Source organism: Erythrolamprus reginae, chromosome 12 (genome assembly GCF_031021105.1).
Source record: "Erythrolamprus reginae isolate rEryReg1 chromosome 12, rEryReg1.hap1, whole genome shotgun sequence".
NCBI lineage: Eukaryota > Metazoa > Chordata > Lepidosauria > Squamata > Dipsadidae > Erythrolamprus > Erythrolamprus reginae.
In genome coordinates, this window is record NC_091961.1 from 18,148,387 (window position 1) to 18,164,669 (window position 16,283).

Below are 16,283 nucleotides of genomic sequence, written 5' to 3' on the forward strand. Positions count from 1 at the left end.
AACAGCTTCCTAACAATCATATTTGTTACCCAAAAAGTAGAGAAGGGAACAAGGGGATCAGCCATATTGGACTTATTTCTCACTAACAAAGATGAAATGATAGAAGGTGTTGAAGCTTCAGGAACCATGCAATATTGGAATTCAACATTATGCAAACACAAGCAGCAGAGCAAAGTCAAACTAAAGTCTTGGACTTTAAGAGGGCTAATTTCAATAAATTTAAAACTTGGGAAAGATTCCATGGATGAGAATCCTCAAGGAGAAAACAACTCAAGAAGCTTGAGAAATTTTGGAAAGAGATGATAAAAGCCCAGTCTAGCACAATACCAATGAAGAAGAAAAATAATAGGTCTCAAAAGAAACCAGCATGGCTACATAAAGAACCCTCTGACAAATTGAAAGACAAAAAGGACAAGTATACAAAGTGGAAAGGGGGACGTAACTAAGGCAGAATACCAGCAAATAGCCTGAGCCTCTAAAGATGGAAATGAGGAAAGCTAAGTCTCACAATGAACAAAGGCTTGCGACAAAAGTAAAAAGTAACCAAAAAAAGTTTATTGCAACATATTAAAAACAAAAATGGTCAAGGAAACAATTGGTCCATTCGAAGTGGCAAGGTGACAAGCAACAGGGAGAAAGCAGAGCTACTTAACTCGTTTTTTGCATCATCCTTTACAGTCCAACCTATCAAAAACAGCACCACAAAAAACAGATTAGGAACACAAGTTAAAATAGGGAAGAAAATGGTAAGGGAACACTTATCACCCACCCTAGACGAGTTCAAATCACCAGGACCAGATGGATTACACCCCAAGAAGAAATGTGTGGAAACTAAACAAAGAGAGAAGCAACTTAGAACTAAGGAGAAATTTCCTGACAGAACAATTAATCAGTGGAACAACTCACCTCCAGAAGTTGTGAATGTTCCAACACTGGAAGTTTTTAAGAAGATGTTGGATAACCATTTGTCTGAAGTGGTGTACAATTTCCCGCCTAAGCAGGAGGTTGGACTAGAAGACCTCCAAGGTCCTTTCCAACTCTGTTGTTGTTATTGTTGTGTCTGGAATTATGGTATTGAATGCTGAACTAAAGTCTACAAAAAGGACCCTTGCGTAGGTATTTGGAGATTTAAGTTGTTGTAGGATGTAGTGGACAGCCATATTAAAGAGCATCATCTGTTTCATCTGTATGCAAATTGCAAGCAGTCTTAACAGTGTATCCATGGTTTTCAACTGGGACAGCACTAGCTTTTCAAAGGTTTTCATAACTACAGATGTTAGAGCAGTGGTGGCAAATCATTTTTTCTTCCAGTGCCAAAAGAGTATGTCCGCACGCTATTGCGCCTGCGTGGGTGCCCAAACCCATAATTCAATGCCTGGGGTGGGCAAAAACAGTATCCCCCATCCCTGGAGGCCCTCTGGAGGCTGGAAACAGCCTAACTTCTGGTGAGCCCAGTAGACTAGTGTTTCACCCACCCCAGGCTCCAAAGGCTTCCCTGGAGCCAGGGAAGGGTAAAAATGTCCTTCCTCGTCTTCCCCAAAAGCTCTCTGGAAGCCAAAAACGCCCTCCCAAAGCCTATGTGCAAGGCAAAAATCAGCTGGCCGGCACACACATGCATGTTGGAGCTGAGTTAGGGCAATGGCTTGCGTGCCGGCTCTGCGTGACACCCGTGCCATAGGTTCACTATTTCTGTGTTAGAGCAACTGGCCTGTAGCCATTCAGTTTCTTGATGGTGGGTTGCTCTGATTTCCCTTGTTAGTATATTCCTGGCCTGATGGTACACCATTTTATCACCTTTTCTATATGCTTCCTCTTTGGAACAATGTAGCTGCTTAAGTTTCACTGTGAAGCAAGGTCTGTTGTTGCTACACATTCACAAGTTACTGGTTGGTATCAGTAGTGGGCTACTAGCCGGAACGCCAGAATACCTGGTAGGCAGATTATTTTTTCCCTATTTTCCTTCCCCAAAACTAAGTTGTTTCTTATACCAAAAAATATAGTAGTTACCAAGACCATCAAATGTTGGCATCTTCCCCATTAAAGCTTCTGGCTCTTTTAATTGGAGCATGAAATCTAAATTACTGCCCAAATTTTATAACTGTATGACGTTACCTGCCTGTTCATTTTAACGCTTTTATTTCCAGTATTATTCCTAGAAGTAACCTAATTCTCCATACAGTAGATCTTACACTACAGGATTTCCTTGTAAGCACATGGTGGGAAATGTAGATAGTATATGGTATCCTGAATATAAGAATTCTGGTGATGGTGTGAGTGATACACAAAGACATTCTTTGTTGTTATTGTAACTAGAAATCTCTTCCTCTGGGTCTCCCCCAAGTTCAGTTCAAGTTGCAATGATGCATCCATCTTATAATTTTATTGGCTGCAAAAGAGATAGCCCATTGCTTTCTTGGGTATTTTTTTTACTTCCCTGTCTAACTTATACTTCTGATATTCTCTGGAGAGTTTTCTTCTAAGCATTAATCATGACCAACTCTACTGACCCCAAACAAGATCGGTCAAGAATTTCCACCTGTTCATGTACGAGCCATATAGATTGAGAGGGGGTAGGGAGCACCAGAAGAGAGATGGTAATCTCAAATTGTGTCTTAGAACATGATTCTATAAATAAAAGCCAAGCTCTTTCCCAAAATTTAAGAAAGCACCAATCATTAAACAGTAGACATTTCACTTTGCTCTCTGGGTTGTAAAAGTTAGGCCAATTTTTTCAAATTGTTTTGTAGAACTGCAGATTTTGTGAGAAACCAATGGCAAAACAGTCTCAACCACAAAATGTTTACTCTGATGCAGTCAATTTGCTATTATAGTAGAAGAGTTTTGTCTCTTTGGGAGACCTGGGTTTTTTCCCTAAACGGGTTCCAAAATCTAAAAGAGTTTGAAAACCATCATAGCAATTTCATTCTATATAATTAAGCTTCATTTTCCAATTCATTTGCAATTACTGTCTATGTTAAATAACATACATTGGAGGTGGGGTGGGAAGGATATTTACTGCCTGTTTTTGCCCGATCTATATGCATATTTCAGAGACATTCATCCAAAAGTTAGATGACATTGAATTTAAGGTGATCTCTCTCCAGCCTCTACACATACACACACAAATGGGATGTGCTGTTAGCAATGGGTTGTGCTAATGTCTAGAATAATGGCCCCCAACCTTTTGGGCACCAGGGACCGGTTCCATGGAGAGGCTTTTCCATAGACATTGATTTTGTGTGCTCCCTGCATCCCACAAATGGGGCTTCGCTCATTTACACGGACCAGTTTCTGACACGTCACATGCCAGTGCACGGATCAAGGGTCTGGAACACTATGTAAAGTGGATTGGCCATATCACTTTTACACTTAGAGGGTAACTTAATGTTTTGGATCAGGAGTATCTTATCTTGGCAAGCAGCCTCTTGAATCAGATTTAAAAGCTGTGGATTTCAACTCCTAGAATTCCCATGGCTGAGTGAAGAATTCTATGAGTTGAAGTTCACAGGTTTTAAAGTTGCCAAGATTGACACCCTTGGTTTGGAAGGACCCTATGTTGAAATGTTACATACTCTTGTTTCATGCATGCAGCTTAGTGACTTGGATTAAAACCTTTAATATGCAAGGTTAATGGGGCTACAAAGTGTAATTCTCTCTATCCCTAGGATTTCTTCATGCTTCTAAAACCAAATCCAATGGAAATCAGAGAGGCCCGGATTCAAAATGTTAAGAAAGAGTAGCATTTATTGATGGTTCAGTTGAAGTCTGGAAAGGGAAGCACACTTGCATGCTTGGTTTGTAATTTATGATATCAGACACATATTTAAAGGGGGGGAAATAAAAAGAACTGACTGTTCACAGTAGATCAGTAATTTTAATATCCAGTGAAAGAGTCGGTAACAGCAAGGCAAGTCTCAAATAAAATTACATAAAACCAATTTCTTCCTGTGTCCTAGGGAGAAAATACCAAAATCTTGATAGAAATAGTATCTGCCATGCCTGTTGAAAAATATTGGCTGAATCCTTTTTTTTTTACAATGTATTTCCACTGAAAACAGGATGCTAAGTTTCTTCATGTTAGCAGTCCAACAATGGCTCCTTTTTTCTAAAAAGAAAAAAAAAGATTTCAAGAAACATCTCCAAAAACATTGCATATTTGGCAAAAAACACCTGGGTCATGTGCAACCTTGCTCAGAGAATCCCAAGAGCTGCCTGCAGACAAGCAGCCTCTTGAATCAGATTTCATGGAAAATTAAGGGCATGAAGCAACCTGTCAGAATAATTAAAGTCTGACCCTGGGCCAGACAGCTTCAAACAGATGTTGAGCTTTAGCAGGAGAATATTTCTTTGTTTTACGCTGCATTTTCCCATACAGGAAAGAACATCTGTTAGGGTGCTGCTTCAGGAAGAAAAAAATGGCAAACTCACTTTACTGTAACTGGTTGGAGGGGGGAGACGGTCAAAATACAACTGGTGTCTTAGTTTGAGGGTTTGTGTCTAGGCAATGTTTGCTTCCAATGAAGTACAGGTAGTCCTCGACTTAACAACAGTTGTCACTAACTTACCTACAGCAATGATTCACTTACTGCTGATTTTTAATTAATTTATTGAGGGGGTTTTAAGGATGGATGATTGGGATTGGATGGAAAGTGTATGTATGATGTGAATGAGAGTAATGTTATGAATGGAAAGGTCAACTTATCTGGTGACGTAGAGGTGGGATGGGATGGTGGAGGGCCGGAATATTCCGGTTCTGCTGGAGAGAGGCAGATATGGTGGGAGACATGGGGTAGGCCGCTCTCGGGGAACGAGAGCTCGCTGTTTGAAAGCGATCCCTTGTTCCGGCCCCATGTGCTCAACCCAGGGTACTGGTGACAAGCGAAATCCGGGCCTGGGCTCAGGCTGTTGCTACTCAATGCCAGGTCGGTTGTAAATAAAGCTCTCCTCATCCGGAATTTGATCTTGGATGAGGAGGCTGACCTAGTTTGTGTGACTGGGCCCAGTGGGAGGAGTTCCTCTCTCTGAAATTTGCCTAGCTGGGTTTCAGGTTTGGCACCAGCCACGACCCCAGGGAAGGGGGGGAAGAGTGGCAATTATAGCCAAGGAGACTTAGCCTACACAGACTCGCTGCTCCTGAGATTGCAGATTGTGAGTCCCTCTTTGTGAAGTTGGATATAGGGGTTCAGGTGGGCTTGTTGCTCACGTACCTGCCTCCCAGCTGCCTGTCAACAGCCCTGCCTGCGCTGCTCGAGGAGGTAGCCAAGCTGGTGGTGGAGTTCCCCGGACTTATCGTCTTGGGGGACTTTAATCTGCTGTCACTTGGTGAATCCTCTGAGTTAGTGCAGGAGTTCATGGCCACCATGGCGGCCATGGACCTGACCTGGCCTCTCTGGAATCAATTCCCTCTGGAGATTCGCACTGCCCCCACCCTCCTCGCCTTTCGCAAGACCCTTAAGACCCATCTATGACCCCAGGCATGGGGCAGCTAGATCATGGCCCCTTCTTTTCTGTTCGAGTAGACTGACTAATAGTAATAATAATAATAACAAGAACAACAACAACTGTGGGAAGACAGATCGTAAAATGGGGCAAAACTCACTTAACAAATGTTTCACTTATCAACATAAATTTTGGGCTCAATAGTGGTTATAAGTTGACGACTACCAGTAGCATGGAGTCAAACCACTTCATGTAAAAAGCTACCTGGCCAGCACAATCCTTGCATTCCAATCCTCTCTCCTCTTGCTAACAAGATGGTGCTTCTGGATGGCAAGATACTAACCAAGTTAGGGCCTCATCGGGCATTGGCCAGCCATTCTAGAGGCAGTGTAAAGCATGATGTTATCACAATCATCAGTGATAATTGAATGGCTTTGGTAGTTGTCATGAAGTCAATAGTAGAGTTGCTGCTTGTTTGGCATGTTTTCATAGGGTGGGAATATGAAAAATAACAGTCTCATCAATACTGCAGATATGGGCATCTTATATCCTTTGCACCACTAAAAGTAAAGCTAAATTAGTTACCGCTGTAAATGTAAGTGGTCTATAATGAGTCCTAATCGGATGTACAGTAGTTTCACCCAATCTTGAAATCTTACCCCCCATTATTTTCCCAATGGTATAATAAACAAAAGGAATTGGATAAACATAAGGATTTTGTTTATCTTGCCTCACTATTAAGTGATCTGCTAAGAGACCCTGTAGCCACATTTTTCATAGCTGCCCACCTGCATGCCATGGATACTACCCTCCCACTTCTGCCCCATAAGTCTTGAGTACATTATTGTAATCTAATTCTGATTGCATCAAAGTTTGCCCCAAAATGTGTACATTTAGGATTAGTCCAATGAGTGTATTTTGTGATCACGGAATATTACTTTTCCCCCTTTTTCCCTGAAGGAAAAACTATTGTAAAGAACTTAAGCTTTAGTTCTAAATATGGAGCCTACTGGCTGTTGACTGGTTCCTTGACTTGGTACCTATAAAAAGGCAAAGGTAGGACTAAGAAATTACATTTTACTTTCAAAGTAAAAAAAGATCAGTCTGCAGTGTTAACAGCAAGATCAGCTTCTGGTTGATAAGAAATTAGTGAAGTTGGAGACAGTAGAAAACAGCTTCCTTATATTTCATTTTTAGGACTACAGTATATATAAACATTCAACATAATTTAGCATTTCATTCTTTCCAGGAAAAAAGTGTGTGTTTGGATTAGATGAAGCTTAAATAGAATTGGAAACTTTCATTCAGTTTCCAGATCAACAACAAAATCTACCAGCATCATTTCTATGTCAGTTCTAAGACTCAAAAGTATAGCTAAACCTTAAATGTTCATTAATGACTTGCTACTTTGGATATTGCCACTTCCTTCACAGCCCTTCATTTCTTTTACTCTGCTTGTTTCTTAGCCAGATATTTAGATTGAACAAAGCACAAAATTTGTATGTGTGGTGGTGGGACTTGATGTGGAGCTCTCTTGTTACTCTTCAAGAAGTGTAGTTCTAACCAGACCAAAGACACGATGAACTTGCCCTGTTTTAAGAGCAGCACTGGAAAAAGAATTTACAAATCGCCCTCCCCCCGAAAAAAATTGCATATACAATTCTTTCTTGAAATGTCTAAATTTTCCACGTGTACATTCAGGGCTAGCCTATGGTTGTGCATTGGGCTATCATTAAACTACAGTATGAACTTAGTTATTTAAATTGGTTCATTGTTTTATTTTTACTATCTGTATGGGAGGAAGTTCTTACGGGGGCTGACTTTGTCTGCTATACCCTTTTCTTTCTGTCCATACAACCTGCTGTAGACCTGATGCATTGGGGTGGGGTATGTTGTAAGCTCTAGCACAGAGTTTCCCAACCTTGGCAACTTGAAGAGATCTGGACTTAAACTCCCAGAATTCCCCAGCCAACATTCGCTGGCTGGGGAATTCTGGGAGTTGAAGTCCAGATCTCTTCAAGATGCCAAGGTTGGGAAACACTGCTCTAGCAGATAAACAGATAAGATGCCATGTGTTGTTCTGCTTCAGGTAGGATTAAATGTCTACATTTTATTGATATTCAGTTTGGATTTCTGCATTTCTTTGGTACCAGCTCATGTTGTGTTCAGCCTTCTGGAAATTAAGGTTCTGGAATGGTGTCTTGGCTAGCTTTAGCTTTTAGCTAGACTTTCCTGGATGCATGGTTAGCATCGGAGTGCTCCATTTTGTGCAGAGAATCTTGGGTTGCAGTCTTAAAACATAACTGTCTCTCCCATGGAGTGTTTGTATGTCTGGAAACCCAGACATCTGTCCTACCAATGGATAAACAGTAAACTTAACTCAATGGCTATATACATCTTCATTGACGTGTCTTTCAGAAGTGTCAAATATGACACCTGTAATTCCTGGTTAGCTATGCAATTTTAGTTTTTGTTAAGCAGGAAATTATTAGTATGCGTTGTAATCTATGAAATATTGATGGATATGAATATTACTCTGTGACCTTCCCACCATCCTTACTCCTGGTTTACATCCATGGGCATGTCCCTTTTGAGTTGAATTTTGGATTACGGTAACTTCTGAACCCAGTCAATTTGGGTCTTTGTTAATAAATAATGGCTAAACTAAACCCCTGTCTACTTTTTGTGTTTTTCCTTCATCAGTAGCCCTTAGTAGCATTCATGCCAGCAAGAGAGGCAATAAAAGATGGGCATTGACTGTAAGACAGCCTTGCAAGAGAATGGACTCTTAAGAAATAACAATAGACTGAGAGTGTCAATCTCTCCGTTCTCTTCTGCAGCTGCACAGGCCTAGCGGAGGTGAATGGAGGGTCTCAAGTTACCTCCCCTCACTCCATTTGCAGTCTTCAGGAATCAACTGCTTGAACTTGGTCAGCAAGATACACAGGCCTGTGTGGCCCTTTCTTGTTCTCCTCTTTCACTCTTTGTGTATTACTGTTCTGTTCTGCTTTCTGTCTGTAACAATTATTGTAGGTAGCCAGGTTCTAATTGTATGACTGCTTTTCTTTGGGGATCCACTGACCATCTCATTAAAAGCCTGAGTTGAGTAGATCTTTCTTTTTCTTTTCAGAGAGCTTGTTATAAAACCTCCCGAGTGCAAATAGCATCTGGGTCCCTGTTCATAGCTTTAGGTCTCTTTTGAAACCGAGAGTTGTGTCTGCCATCTTTGCTTGCATAACTAATCATGGTCAATGCAGGAGAAGCCTTCTCCCACGCCTTCCTCTCTTGTGTGTCTCTTCAAATCAGGTTTCTTCCCCCACCCCATACTAACTGAAATGCCTAATGAAGACCCAAGGGATCTTGCCAAGCAAGAAATAATTAGGGACTCCGACAGAAGCCTATTGCAAAGTTTGGGCAAAGGAGGCTTTCTTGATCCCATCTTTTGTGACAGACCATCGGGGAAGAACGCCAGATGTCCTCTTTCCCAACTCCACATGTTTGGAGTACAGGAAAAAAATCCCCCAGCCTTTGGCTTGCCTGCCCAAGCAGCTGGTGCAGGGGCAGAAGCTATGCTTAATACATTTTAATTAGCATCATTAAACTCCTCAATTTGCTAATTGTTTTCCTTTTGATCTTCTATTCTGACCAAATTAATCCTCTGGGGAGCAAATTGGTTGATACGTTAGTGCTTAGATGCTTCTAATCAGGTGAAGACTTAATTGTCATTCCCTGAATGGGACTGCTTGGCAGGCTGATTTCATGGGCAAGTGCCAAGTTGGCACGGTGGACATCTGACTGGGTTAACCGTGGGTCTCCCAATGTCTTGAGTTCTGAATCTTAAGTTTCTTGCACAGTGCTTTGCTAAGTTGGAAAGTAACCACCTAGCTCAGCAAAGTGCCTTGAGACATCCTATTGATTTACCTGCCAGACAATTTTATTTTCAGTCACTTAAGTTGTCTTAGTTTGGAACCAGGTTTAGTTCACATCAAAAGAAAGACAGTTCTTTTTGTTTGTCCTGAGGCTTCAAGGTGGGCATTTTCTTAAGTGTCTTGCCTAATTGATGCTATCCAGAGTTGAGTTGTGACCAGAATCCCCAGCCTTTGTGACGATATGCTCCTGTCCCAAAGCATCTGAGTGGTGCTAAATTAAAGGATGGGCTTAGAATGGCCACAGAAAAATTGGGGATCAGTGGAACTGGGGGTCCCATTTAATTTCCCTGTCACTTGTCGAATGAGATTTGCACATTCTTGATTTCCAACTAAGATGTAGTGTGACAGCACAAATATCCTAGATCAGGGTTTTCATAGTATGGTCTGGGGGGGTCCCTGAGATACTTTCAGGGGGCCTGCAAAGTCAAATCATGACTTTAGAATTTCTCAGTTTTAATTCCTACTGCACTCAATATTGATAAATATAACCCACATAAACCAAAGCTCTTGGGGCTTTTAAGAATGTAAAAGGGTGCTGAACGCAAAGCATTATGACACAATTGTCCTAGATCAGAGCTCTCAAACTCCCAGCCCATGCCTGGTTTAGTGAAAGAGTCCCGATGAATCACGTGAAGCCACCGTGGGTTTGACACCCCTGTCCTAGATGAACTGATTCTGTGGATAGTATAATTATCTAGATTAGTCAGTAGATAGCACTTGATTTAAGATGCATGTGGATAGTGTTTCTTTGGCTATTTTAAGAAACAATAGAAGTGATTGTCTTTTCTCCTGACAAGTCTATCCTTTAATTCTTTTGCAATGCACCCATTCTATTTATCCCTTTGCTAACCTTTTTTAATTTGCCAGTGATAGAAGAGGTTACTCTCTTCTCTGTAGGATATTTGGCTAAGTTATATGAGTCATCATCTTTTAACTCAGCCAGCCTATTTCGGCAAATGCACTAGTGTGTTCCATTTGCAGCGTGTTGGGGCCTGGATTGAATTAAAGGGATCAGTGAGTTGATGGAGGAACTGGTAGATAGATTGGCCTCAGCGTAAGGAAATAGCTCAGAGCAATGTTTCTTTATACTGGCCATTTGAAGATGCGTGGATTTCAACTTGCAGAATGCTCCAGCTAGTATGGCTGACTGGGGAATCCTGAAAGTTGGCACCCACACATTTTCAAGGTTGGGATACATCAACTGAGTGTTTTATCAATCCCGAATAATACTTTGGTTGTTTGGTAGTACTATAGCCATTTCTAATGACAGTTCAAGAATTATACATCTTATCCTAACTGGCAAAATTATATACAGTGTTCCCTCGATTTTTGCGGGTTCGAACTTCGAGAAATGTCTATACCACGGTTTTTCAAAAATATCAATTAAAAAATACTTTGCGGGTTTTTTCCCTATACCACGGTTTTTCCCACCCGATGACATCATATGTCATTGCCAAACTTTCGTCTGCCTTTAATAAATATTTTTTTAAATAAACTTTAATAAATAAACATGGTGAGTAATAATCTGAATGATTGCTAAGAGATTGAAAAATTGCAATTTAGGGGTTTAAAGTGTTAAGGGAAGGCCTGTGATACTGTTCATAGCCAAAAATAGTGTATTTACTTCTGCATCTCTACTTCGTGGAAATTCGACTTTCGCGGGCGATCTCGGAACACATCCCCCGTGAAAAGTGAGGGAACACTGTATTTTAGAAAGAGCACACATACACAACACACTCCTTCCCTTTCATTTTGAAGAAATTGAAATATAAAACTAGCTAATCTGACCTGTTTACAATTTGCTCCATCTATTTCCACGTTTTTCCAAGTTATGAAAATTTCTGCCTAGATTTCCTGCACTATATTGCCTCCCAGAATAGTTGAGAACAGAAGATCTTGTATTGAATGGATTTAGCAGGAGGAGGTAAGTAATTCCGCTCCTTTGGACACAATTGTGCAGCTTTAGAAGCATAAAGATAGGAGGAAGGACTGCCCAAAACTGGGTTGATTAGTCTTTCTAGCATTCAAAGAACTCTATTCCTTGAAGAATTATGAAGTTAAACCAGAAGACGCTAAGATAAATACTTCTATAAGAAAAACTTGCCACTCACTTTCCTTTTGTTGCATAAGATAAATATGGGAATATGATCAGCAACTCTTATTTTGATACTGAAAAATCACAGTGCATTCAACCTGGAGGGTTCCAATAAACATTAATTATGTGTCCATGGCACAGGGCTCTGTTACTCAACAGATTAAAACTGTGTCTAACTAGATGGTGACATGAAAACCACATTGCAGCATTTGTTTTTATTTTATGTCCCAGGGCCTCATTTTGCATCATTTAGATGTGGGATTATTTTAAAGTCCAGTATTGTTTACTAGGCAGGCAGTTTTGGTGTGCTGATGTGACTATTCCAGTGCAGTGTGTTTATATAAGAATCTTGAACACTGGAAAAAAAAATAAACAGCAAGTCAGCGCACCAAGATTTTTGTTTCTCATTTGAAAGCCAAGTTGCAAACGGTTAAGGTTTTTAAAAATTCTGATCCTGTTTACTAACTGAGCAGAGTTTCTGTAGTGTAAATGTTAAAGCATATTTTTATATTACTAATATTTCTAGGTACATATATGTGGCACTCTCATTTCTTTTGATACTGGAATTATCACAAAATTTATTTATGTTCCAAAGCAGCTTTTTTTCCCCTCTATTTTTTTTTTAAAAAGGGGGCCTCCCAATGCATTATTGCCAGATTGTCAGCCAATAAAATAGCACAGAAACATTGTCTTTGCAAATATGATCAATCATTGTTAATGTAATGATGTTTTACTCCATTTACTTAATTTCTTTCATTTGCATGATACATTGAATCATAAGTTAATTACAAAGATAGGGTTCATACCACACACAGCTAAAACATTTGGCTGATTTGTGGCTCCACCTGGTACAGAAGTGGCTTTGAGTAATGTTCCTTGGCAGTTACCTTTTTTAAAGTTTTGTTATGTTTGTGTAACATGCTAATCTTGTGTTTAAATAAATTGGTTAAAAATTCTGAAATGGACTACAGTAGTCCCTCACCTATCGCTGGTGTTACGTTCCAGACCTGGCCGCGATAGGTGAAATCCACGATGGGGAATTTATCGACTGATAGTACTTATTTAAGTATTTATATTGTAATTGTTTGGTAAGTTTTCATTGTTTTAAGTGTTTATAAACCCTTCCCACACAGTATTTTAGATACAGTATTTAAATACAGTATTTACAATTTTAGATATATTTTTTTTAAACCTGCCGATCGAGTTCGGCGGGCTGTTTAAATCTGCTGATCGACTTCCTCAGAAACCCGCGATGAAGTGAAGCTGCAGTAGGTGAAGCGCGGTATAGCGAGGGACTACTGTATAGCCAATTCACAAGACTAGGATGTTGTGTGAAGATTGCCTTACTTAGCATACTTATTTAAATGCTATCTTCCAATCCAGAAGTGTCTAACATGGACAACTTGATTTGAAGACTTGTGGAGTTTTCAACATGGTTGACTGGGGAATTCTGGGAGCTGAAGTCCACAAGTGTAATGATTGCCACGGCTGGACCCCTCCCCCCTTCCAATCTATCACTTTTTGCAGGATCAGATTCTAAAGATGCCTTCTCTCAAAAATCACCTGGGAGAGGAAAAAAGTTATTTAAAGCCTTACTGGGTCCTGCTTTCCTGTCCGGCAATTCAAAATACTGTAGTGACATATCAATGTATGTAATGTAACCAGAAACAGTTTTCACCTTGTTCAGTGGAACTTATTTCTCAAGTAAGGGATTCATAGGTTTGCAGCAAGTCTATGGCTGGCCCATAGATTGCAGTATGTGGGTTGTTTGCTTTTACCTTAATGGCTTAGTCACAATGTTTCATAAATCATGCTTTATGGCTTAGGAACTTGTGTACCTGTAGTTAAGTACAGCTCTTGTGTACAAGAACTTTAAGAACTGTGAACTTCCATTCCCAGAATTCCCCAGTCAGTCCTGGGGAGGAGCAATTCTGAGAGTTGAAGTCCATATTCATTAACTGGAAAACACTGTAGTGTGTTAAGCCAATGATTTAAATCATTTTAAATACATCACAGTGGCTTGCTGCTCTAAATCACATCCAAATATTAATTATTAATAATTCATTCAATTTTTAAGGCTGCCTAATCAAAAATGATTCCAGTGGCGCCATCATGCACGGAAGCAGAACATATTTAAGCTCAACATCACATCTGTAAATCACAGAAGTCTTTGGGGAATTCAGTGAAATATAAAAAACATAAATAATAAACAAATCTGACCAGGCAATTCCTTTCCTATAGTAATGATTCACCTGTTTTACCCCAATACTCTTATTTATGAAGCTTATTCAACAGTTAAGGCAAGAAGGAGATTATTTGAGCCCCTATTTTTTCTGTATGAATATATTCAGCTACATTAAATAAGTGAGAACTCCCTGCTTTCGAATTCCATATGAAAACAGCTTCCTTCTATATATACACAAGAAATTTCCTGATCCTAAAGAAATGTATGGTCTTCAAAAACAGTATTTTAACGGCACTTCTGGAAAACTTTAAAAAGTATACCAATTCAAAGATGAGGCCAGCTGACTGCTGTTGGGATATTCCCATTCATGCTACTGTCCTGTGCAAAAAAGGAAGAAGGAAACAACTAAAAAAGTTTCTAATTATCCAAATTGCTGCTTTCCTGAAACTGGCCTAACAATCCCTGGAATTTCAGAGCCTTTGCAGAGTGGCTGTACAAATTCATAAAACCACAGCTTCCTGCTTTGGAGCCATGAATGAAATATCTGCACTTTCCTGAGCTTTAAAAGCAGATACAATGATAATCTCTCCCCCCTTTCTCTTAAATCCGTGAGAGAGTTCCTAAATGTGAGAAAAGCTTTCAGTGGTTTTCTAAAGTCTAAAAATACTAAGAGTTAACCAATGTTACAATGACAGCCTTAAAATGATTCATTGAGAAAATGTTTGCTTTGTGTTGAATTGCAGAATTTTCTGCAGCCGTCCACCTAAAATGACTATCATCTAGTCAGTAACAAAAACTCCACCTATAATCAGCAGAACGACTCAATTGTTTTAAGAATCTATAATTCCTTAAGCAAATAAACTTAAAATGCTGGAAGATTAAAACAATGCAACTCGCTACAAAGGCTGCAAAAGCTATATTGTATTTGGTTTTATCTTTCAAGGATGCTACCAGTTCTTTATGACACTCCATTGTGAAATCCATTGTGAGTAGTAAAAAAAAAACCCCAGTCCCATTTAGTCTTCTGAGGATTGTGCTGAGAATACAATAGTTTGACTTTCATGTTTTGAGTACTGCACTAGTTAGAACCCTATTAATAAATAAGAACTTGCAATGGGCTGTCAAGTAGCCTACGATTAAATAAAAGTATATGAGTATCCCCTTTGCAACTGTTATTTCATAATAGCTGAGAACAAAAGATACAGACCACAAGATGGTGCTGCATCCCCATTCTTTTAACACGGAGTTTTGCAGGCGGAGTAAAAAACAGCTGCAGTTTTGTGTGGCACCTTCAAGCTAGTGTTGGCTTCTGGTGACTGCTTGGACAAAGTCCTCGTTACCCTGTTTCCCCGATAGTAAGACACCCCCGATTGTAAGACGTATCGGAGGTTTCAGGGGGGTCGGCTAATATAAGCCGTACCCCGAAAGTAAGACATATGTCTTACTTTCGGGGAAACACGGGTATTGCCGGGGGGGGGGGGGAGCCCGATGATGTCGCTTCCAAGCTCCCCGCGCGCACTTGCCTTCGCCTCGCCGTGGCGCCACCGCCTCTTCCCCGGCTTGGCAAAGCGAAGGATGGTGCTGGTACGAAGCGAGCCGAGCGGGCGGCGGCTTGCAGCGAAGGCGCTCGTCCCAGCAACCGAGTCCTGCCAAGGCTCGGCTGCAAGCGGCCAGCTAGGCCGACCAGCTCCGAGGCGAGTGGCTGGAGCTGCGCCCTCCTTCGCCCGCCTCCTTTCCGGCAGGCAGGTGGGGCTGCCCAACTGCGCAGAGCGGCTCCTCCCCTCCAGACACACGCTTCCCCGACACGTGTCTGTGGCTCCACGCGTGCACGCCGCTTGGAGCCCTGAGGTTGAACTTGGAAAAGGGCTCACGAGGCTCCTGTCCCGTGGCTGCCCTTCTGGACTCTGGGGAGATGCCTTCGGGAACGCGACCCTTTCAATTTTTTTCCAATGTAAGACATACCCCGAAAGTAAGACGTAGTGGGGCTTTTGGGGGTAAAAAGAAAGTAAGACACTGTCTTACTTTCGGGGAAACACGGTAGTTCTTCTGGCAAGATTTTGGAAAAGGTTTGCTATTGCCTTCTCCCTAGGACTGATAAAATGCTTTGTTCAAGAGACTCATGTTCCCACAACCTAAATGAAAACAGAACAAACTCCATTGCAGTGAACCAAGTGTGCAAACTCAGTCTGCATTTGTCCTGCTTCAGCACTTTTCCCTAGTTTATTTGCAATCTCATTTCTTAAATTTATTTGCTTCTATCTCACCATAGAGCTACTCTAGGCGGCTTATAACGATAAAAAGATCTCCGAGACCGCCTTCTGCCACACGAATCCCAGCGACTAGTGAGGTCCCACAGAATGGGTCTCCTCAGGGTCCCGTCGACCAAACAATGTCAGGTGGTGGGAAGAGCCTTCTCCGTGGGGGCCCTGGCCCTCTGGAATCAGCTCCCCCTGGAGATTCACACTGCCCCCACCCTCCCAAAAGAGCCTAAAAACTCATCTTTGTTGCTGGGCCTGGGGTTACTAGAAAATTATTTTCTCTATAACACAATACTGGGACAAGGGGGCCCTCCCTAAAGCTCATAGGTAAGAAAGTGAGGACAAATCAAGGGAGATATTTCTTCACCCAGAGGGTC